The 8,877-nt window shown below is 41.2% G+C and overlaps 1 long non-coding RNA gene across 1 annotated transcript; it reads left to right on the top strand.

Moving 5' to 3' along the window:
• The first annotated feature begins 435 nt into the window (after positions 1–435).
• LOC311426440 lies at positions 436–7,310 on the top strand. The gene is made up of 2 exons (XR_014686757.1): positions 436–495; positions 6,672–7,310. It is a non-coding gene; the product is annotated as an uncharacterized lncRNA (long non-coding RNA).
• The last annotated feature ends 1,567 nt before the right edge of the window (positions 7,311–8,877 follow it).

The following is an 8,877-nucleotide window of genomic DNA, read 5'->3' on the forward strand; positions in this document are numbered from 1 at the left end:
GTGCACCCAGCGCTGTTTGCTTACCTCTATTCCTTTATATTCTTTCAATAAATCCTATTTTTTTATTTAATCCTAATTTGAATCCTGAGCCATTTATAACAATTTGGGGGCTCGTCCGGGATGGCTATAGTTCCTGAATTCTGATTTAATCTAGGAGGGGCGCCCCACCATTTGGTGGCTCCTGTTTGAGTCAGATCGGGACTAATGCCATCCTGAACCTGAATAAAGGTAAGCAAAGAATTTTGATTTTTTTGAGCTCCCTTGCCGGCTGTGTTTTTGTGCCCGTAATTCTGCGCGCGAAGATCCGGACGAAGACGACAGGGTCATTTGGATACCATTCGGTTGGGTTCCGGTGTCCGGGATTGAACCGGACGAAGACGACAGTCGTTTGGATACCGTCTGGTTCGATCCCAGACGAAGACGCTTGTGTATACCGTCCGGTTGGACTCTGGACGAAGACGACTGATTCGTAAGATACCGTCCGGTTGGGTAAAGGTACGGTTGCCCGTGTTTGTGTGTGAGAGTGTAACTGAGGCTTCTAAAGTCTGAGGCATAGAAGTCTTTTTGTTTTCTCACTGGTTCTAATCTCTTGTCGGGGGGGCTGGGCTGGTGAATGGAGTGATACGTGGGTGGGTGACAGGTCCTAAGCCCCCTGCAAGACACTCTCACTCGGGGCAACCAAGGGCTGTGGGAATTGCCACTAGTAAAATTCCCAGATAGGTCAGATAAAATCAAAGACCAAGGACCAGAAAGGGAGCGAAATACCAGATATACCACCAGAAAGTCCATTAGGAATAATGATTGGAAATTGGATCAATAGGGGCCCCAGAAAAGGAAAAAATAAATTAAAATTGGTTCATTACTGTATGATAGAATGGCCAAAAAAACCTTTAAGACCATGTGTTTTCTGGCCTGTTTTTGGATCTTTTGATGATTGGATTTGTCAGGCTTTGAATATATACGTTAATTCAAAAGAGCCTTTCTGTCAGGAAGAAAGTGAGTATGCAGAATTGTGGATTGGGACTCCACATCCAGCCTCAATATTAGCACTAAAAACAAATGAGGATTCTGGAGGGGAGGAAAAGCAGGAAAAAGAAAAGAATGATGAATGGGAGCCGCTGGATAATTTACCACCACCACCTCTGGGTCCTAATAACACGCTCCCGGCTCTCCCGGCTCCCCCTCCGGTAATCTCTCCAGCAGTGCAGCCATGGTCCCTGCCTCCACCACAAACAGCACCAGAATTAGACCTGCCTCCGGCTGCATGCACAAGAAGTAAGACTGCCGTACCTGAAGAAACCTCTCTATATCCATTAAGAGAAGTACCCCTTGGAGGCAATCAGGGAGGATTTGGGTTCGTGGCAGTCCCTTTAAACACCACAGAGGTGAGATCTTTTAGGAAAGAAATGGGGACTCTGTTAAATGACCCCCTCGGAGTAGCCGAAAGACTAGATCAATTCCTGGGTCCTAACACTTATACCTGGGAAGAAATACAATCCATTTTAGCAATCTTATTTACTGTTGAGGAAAGGGGAATGATTAGGCAAGCTGGAATGAGGATTTGGGAAAGACAAAATCAAGCTGGACCCCCAGGAGATCAAAAATGGCCAAATGTGGATCCCCACTGGGATCACCAGCAACCCCAGGGAAGACAAAACATGAGAGATTTGAGAACAATGATTATACAAGGGATCAGAGAAGCGGTTCCACAAGGAAAAAACATTAATAAAACATTCAATGAACAACAAGGAAAAGAGGAATCTCCAACAGAATGGTTGGAGAGATTAAAGAAAAGTTTACAAATGTATTCGGGGATCGATCCGAATACAGCAATTGGAACCGCACTCCTTAGAACACAATTCGTAGCCAAATCCTGGGTGGACATAAGAAAGAAATTAGAAAAGTTAGAAAATTGGCAAGAGAGAGGATTAGAAGAGTTACTTAGAGAAGCGCAAAAAGTATATGTCAGGAGAGATGAGGAGAAACAAAAAACAAAAGCCAAGATCTTTGTAGCAGCAGTAAAAGAAAGTCAGAAAAAGCCCTTGTCAGGAGAGAGGGAGAAGAGAAGAAGTATAGAAGAAACCCCTAGAGGTCAGCCTTCTCAAGGGAATTCAGCGATCCCCGCTTGTTACTATTGTCAAAAAAGAGGACATTTACAGAAGAATTGGCGTAAGCGGGAACAAGACGAGAAAATGTTTAAAGAAGAATAGGGGTGTCAGGGGCTATATCTTCTGGGGACTTCAACATCAACAGAGCCCTTGATAAAACTATTAATTGGTCCCCATAAAGAAGAAGTACTATTTTTAGTAGATACAGGAGCTGAAAGATCCACTATTCAAAAGCTCCCAGAGGGAATAAAAGAAGGGAAGAGTTATACGTCTGTAATAGGGGCAAGAGGGGAGCCCTTTCAGGTTCCCGTTTTAAAAGATGTTGAAATAGAAACCGATCAAAAGATTTGTCTTAATGATTTACTTTTGCTTCCTGAAGCGGGGTACAATTTACTAGGAAGGGATTTGATTTTAAAATTGAACTTAAGCATTCAGAGTCAAGGGGATAAGTTGCAAATCAAATTATACACTTTAACCCAAAAAGATGAAGAAGTTATTAACCCTTTAGTGTGGTATAAGGAGGGAGAAATTGGAAAAATGGAAATGGACCCCATAAATGTTCAGATAATGGATCCACATCGTCCTATTCGAATTAAACAATACCCTATACCAATGGAGGGTCGAAGGGGATTAAAACCTATAGTTGATAGACTTTTGGAGGAAGGGACTTTAGAACCGTGTATGTCACCTCACAATACACCCATCCTCCCTGTGAAGAAATCGGATGGGTCATACAGACTGGTACAGGATCTGAGAGCTGTAAATCAGCGAACAATCACTAAATTCCCTGTGGTAGCAAATCCTTACACCCTGCTGAGTCATGTCTCTCCCAAATATACTTGGTATAGTGTAATAGATCTGAAAGATGCTTTTTGGACCTGTCCTTTAGATGAAAATTCCAGGGATTACTTTGCTTTCGAGTGGGAAGACCCGGAGACAGGACGAAAACAACAATTAAGGTGGACTGTGCTACCACAAGGGTTTACTGAGTCACTGAATCTATTTGGACAAACTTTGGAAAAAGTTCTACAAGATTTTACATTACCTGGGGAGGTAAAGTTATTGCAATATGTGGATGATTTGTTAATAGCTGGAGAGACTGAAGAAGGAACCCGAAAAGCCACTATTAATTTGTTAAATTTTCTGGGGGAAAAGGGATTAAAAGTGTCCCGATCAAAGTTACAATTTGTGGAACAGGAGGTAAAATACTTAGGACACTGGTTAAGCAGGGGAGAAAAGAAATTGGATCCTGACAGGGTATCTGGGATCCTCTCCTTAAGACCCCCACAAACTAAAAAGGAAATTCGGCAAGCATTGGGATTATTAGGATATTGTAGACCGTGGCTTGAAAGTTAGAGTGAAAAAGTTAAATTTTTATATGAAAAACTAATTGATAATCGATTCAAGTGGTCCACAGAAGATGATCAAAAATTTGAAGAAATAAAAAAAGCATTAATACAAGCACCTGTATTAAGTCTCCCAGATCTAGAGAAACCCTTTTATCTCTTTGTGAACACATCAAACCAGACAGCATATGGAGTCCTTACTCAAGATTGGGCAGGAATTAAAAAACCCGTGGGGTATTGTTCCAAATTACTTGATCCAGTAAGTAGGGGGTGGCCTGCTTGTCTTCAAGCCTTGGTTGCTACAGCATTATTGATAGAAGAAGTGAGAAAGATTACTTTTAGTGCTCCCTTAAAAGTGTATACTCCACACAATGTCAGAAGTGTCTTACAACAGAGAGCGGAGAAATGGTTAACAGACAGCCGGATCCTAAAGTATGAAGCTATACTAATTGACTCCCCTGATTTAGAACTGAAGGTAACCTCTGCTCAGAGCCCAGCACAATTTTTATTTGGAAAACCCTCAGAGGAACTACAACATAATTGTTTGGAGGTAATCGAGACCCAGACTAAAGTGAGACCCGATTTGAGAGATACTGAATTAGAAAAGGGAGAGATACTATTCATAGATGGTTCCTCTCGAGTAGTAGAGGGAAAAAGAAAATCAGGATATGCCATAATTAATAAACACCTGGAATCTGTGGAATCAGGCCCCCTGAGTCCATCATGGTCAGCTCAGGCTTGTGAGCTGTATGCCCTATACAGGGCCCTGGAACTATTAAAGGGAAAAAGTGGAACTATATATACAGATTCTAAATATGCATATGGAGTGGTTCACACCTTTGGAAAAATTTGGGAGGAAAGAGGTTTAATTAATACTCAAGGGAAGAATCTTATACATCAAGAATTAATAAGGAAAATTTTAAAAGCTTTAAGGGAACCTAAAGAAATAGCAGTAGTACATGTAAGAGGGCATCAGAAAGGATTGGAATACCACACTAGGGGAAATAATCTAGCAGATAAAGAAGCTCAGGAAGCAGCTTTAAGAATTCAGGCTGCTAAAATTAATATAGTACAGGAAGAAGTAAGTGTACTGGGTCTGGCTGGAATGTTAACTTTCCCGGCAGCAGCCCATACAGTGCCGTACTCTGTACTTGTAGCTGGAACAGCAGTGTTATCACACCAGTGTTGTGTCTACTGCTGAGCAGCAGTGGCACAGCATTGGGCCTTTCTCTAACCCTCCTAGGGGGTGGGCAAAAAAGTGAGGAGAGAAACATCACTAGGGCAGCTGACCTAAACCAATCAAAGGGATATTCCATACCATGTGGTGTCACACTCAGCAATAAAAGGTGGAAACAGGAAGAAGAGGGGAGGGGTGGGCTCTCGTTGAGAAGACGTCGGTCCTCCTCTCGAACACCGGCTGCGTGCGTTGAGGCCTTGCTTCAAGGACGTGGTCAATCATCGCTCATTTGTGGGAAGTAGAGAGTAATTTCTTTCCTCTGCACTTCCATATAGCTTTCATTTATTTTGTTTGTTTGTTTTCCTCCCTTTTTTCCCCTTTCCCTTTTATTTCCCCTTAGTTAAATTGTTTAGTTCATGGTAGTCTTTATTTAATTATTATAATTATTTCCCTTTAATTAAATTATCCTTATCTCAACCCGTGAGTTGTTCTTTGCTTTACTTCTCCCCCTCCTTATCTAAAGGAGGGGGAGTGAGAGAGCGGTTGTGGGGTTTAGCTGCCCAGCACGGTAAAACCACCACAGTAAGACAAGAAGAAGAAAGACAAGAAGAATAAAAGAAGTTTATTCCTGAAGAACAAACAAAACTGGAGAAAATAGGTGCTAAATTAGAACAAGGAAAATGGACATTGCCAGATGGGCGAGAAATGTTACCAAAAGCTTATGCAAGACAAATATTGGAACGTTTGCATACCCAAACACACTGGGGTACAAGAGCATTAAGTAATCACTTACTTAAACAATTTGGTTGTATAGGGGTTTTTGAAATAGCAAAGCAAATCACACAAGGTTGTTTAACTTGTCAGAAAATAAATAAGAAAATATTTCGACAGGCGGCAGCGGGAGGAAGAAAAACAGCATATCGGCCTTTTGAGAGAGTACAAGTTGATTTTACTGAATTGCCTAAAGTAGGGAGAATCAAGTATTTATTGGTAATTGTTGATCATTTAACACAATGGGTAGAAGCTTATCCTGTGGCACGAGCTACAGCACAAATGGTGACAAAAATTTTATTGGAACATCTGATACCTAGATATGGGATAATCCAGTACATTGATTCTGACCAAGGCACACACTTTACTTCTAAAATAATAAAATTATTATGTCAGTCATTAGGTATTCAGTGGGAATATCATACTCCATGGCACCCACAAAGCTCAGGGAAAGTAGAGAGAATGAATCAAACAATAAAACATCAATTGGCTAAATTAATGATTGAGACACAATTGCCCTGGACTCGATGTTTACCATTGGCACTTTTAAACATAAGAACTAAATCACACAGTGAGACTGGATTATCACCATATGAAATGTTATACGGTATGCCTTACTCACAGGGAATGCCCCTGGGGGATAATGTAGTTGAGGATCGAAGTATCCAGAAATATATAATTACTATTGGGAAGAGGTTGCAAGAACTAAGAGAAATTGGAATACTGGTTCAGACACCACCTTTAGGGTTTACCACCCATCAAATACAACCAGGGGATAAGGTCTTAATAAAAACTTGGAAAGAAGAATCCTTACAACCCCGGTGGGAGGGACCGTATCTTGTTTTACTTACCACTGAAACAGCTGTGAGAACAGCAGAAAGGGGTTGGACCCATGCATCCAGAGTGAAAGGACCAATAAATACCCAAAACCTGGAAGGTTGAGTCCGCTCCTGGGGAACTGAAGTTAAAAATAAAAAGAACTAATGTTCCGGAAATAGGGCCTGCTCTGCATGAAATACCAGAAGAAGGGGACAAGCCTGCAATGAAGAAAGGGGAGAAGGCAAGACCGGGGTAGGACTCTCCACTGCGGTGTGTACAGTGTGTATAGTCTACCGAGGGAGGCAACCCCTACGGGTATTGACTGCCGAGTGTGAGGGCCTCGACCGGACTTCTCCCGCACTGAAATCAAGCTGTCCCAGAAAAAGAAACAAGCGAGCAGATGAAAAATGTATGTATGTAGTAAGAGTTTTTTTAACCTATTGTAATTAGTTTTCCAGGAGCTGAACCACCCTCGAAGGCTGAACAGTGACACCAGTTTAAGTAGATTCTGGAAGTGGATCCAACCCCTTGATTGAGGACATTTCTCACACCCCTACATACCCCCCCGGACGACGTAGAAGGATGAGAAGGATGCTATACTTCCTGGTACTATTCTTACAAGGGCAATTGAGCCATGGGAATAATTTTTTTATTCTGGGGGAGGAAGTGGCTAAGACTTTTAATCTTAGCAATTGCTGGGTTTGTGGGGGACCAAGAGGAGCTGAAAGTTGGCCTTGGGTAGCTGGCCCAGTCGAACCTAAATGGTGGGTTAGTAATTTAAGTGAAGTTCATAATGGAACACAATTCTGGAAAGAGGAAGAAGGCCCGTGGCAATTGCATTCATCAGAAAAAGGTATATATTGTTTAAACAGAACAGGAACAGTAAAGGTGGGAGAAAGCATTTGTAAATGGACTCTGTCCCCTGGATATGAATGTACTGATCCTGAATGTAGACCTATAAACTGTACAGCAAGTAAAGGAAAATGGAATGCTACACATGTCCAGCTGAAAAATGGGACTTGGCTGAAATGCTCATCTAAGGAATTCTTTGGACCTGGGTGTAAAGCCATGGCAAGAGCACAATCAAAAGGACAATTCGATGTTCAAATCTTGAGTTGTCAGCGTGATAACACCACTAGGGAACAGCATGTGGTAAAAATCTACCGCTGGAGGTGGCAAAATGAGAACGGGACGCAAGTGTTTTTTAAACATTTCTGGTCAGCCAATAATATGACAAGTTGTGAAGGAGAAATTAGCTGTAATTGTGAGTGGGAATCTAGTGTAGGGGCTTGGAAGTGTATATATACGAGTATTAAGGAAGCAAACATTGTAACGGGGCCACTTGGTAACGAGAACACCTTGTATTTTCATGCCCCAAGGAATAGAAAAAACTGGGATGGTCCTTTTCCAAATGGGACGTGGGCTTTAAAAGGACATTATTGGATATGTGGCAAACGGGCCTATAAAAGGTTACCAAAAGATTGGTCAGGAATATGCTACGTGGGATACATAAGACCTTTATTCTTTTTATTATCTCAAATACAAGGGAATCACTTAGGAGTAAAATTATATGATGATCTCAATAGGGAGAAACGACATATTGATACCTCTTTAGCTGGAGGTAGTGCTCAAAAATGGAGAGAAAATGAATGGCCCCCTGAAAGAATCATACAGTATTATGGACCAGCTACATGGAATCCGAATGAAGTAATATCTGGAGCTCGAGAACCTATTTATAATTTGAATCGCATAATTAGGTTACAAGCAGTTCTCGAAATAATAACTAATCAAACAGCAACAGCTCTGGATCTCCTAGCTGACCAATCTACCCAGATGAGGAATGCTATTTTCCAACATAGAATGGTCTTGGACTATTTACTAGCAGAAGAAGGGGGTGTGTGTGGTAAACTAAATTATTCTAATTGTTGCTTACAAATTGACGATAATGGGAAAGTAGTTAAAAAGATAACCAAGGAAATTAGAAAATTAGCCCACGTCCCAACACAAACCTGGAAGGATATGGAATGGGATTTATTTTCATGGCTGCCTGGTGGACCATGGGTTAAAAGGGTGTTATTTTTATTATTATGTGGTATAATGACGTTATTATTTGTACCTTGTATGATACCTTGTCTTACACTATTAATACGCCGGGTGATAAATAGTACATTGGTAATAACTTCATTAAAAAAAGAAGGGAATATGTCAATTATGATGCTTAAGAATTGGACCCTCCAAGAACAAACTGATGAAATCCAATTATTAATAACAGAACAGACACGAATTGGGGATATTAAAAAGAAGATAAGGGATTGTGAGGAATGTTTTAACAATTCGTGTCCATAAAGAACAATTCTGTTTGAAATGTTTGAATCCTGTCTGCCTCTGGGCCCTGCACTGGCAATTCAATGCTTGAACCACAGCTGCAGTGTGTCCCAGTCTCCCCCTCATTCCTCATTCTAGTCAATTTATCACTTCTTAAATTTATGAACCTGTTTGCTTTTGTTATTCCGGACTTCTATTTCTAACACTGCTATAGATGTGTCTGTGAATGGCTGGGGAAGAATGTTTTAATTACTCGTGTGTCTGGGAGTTTCAGAACAACTGATAACAACTAGTGACTGTTATGGGATACTATGTGGATCTTTGGTATCTG

This window comes from Aythya ferina (assembly GCF_964211825.1).
Source record: "Aythya ferina genome assembly, chromosome: W".
Lineage (NCBI taxonomy): Eukaryota > Metazoa > Chordata > Aves > Anseriformes > Anatidae > Aythya > Aythya ferina.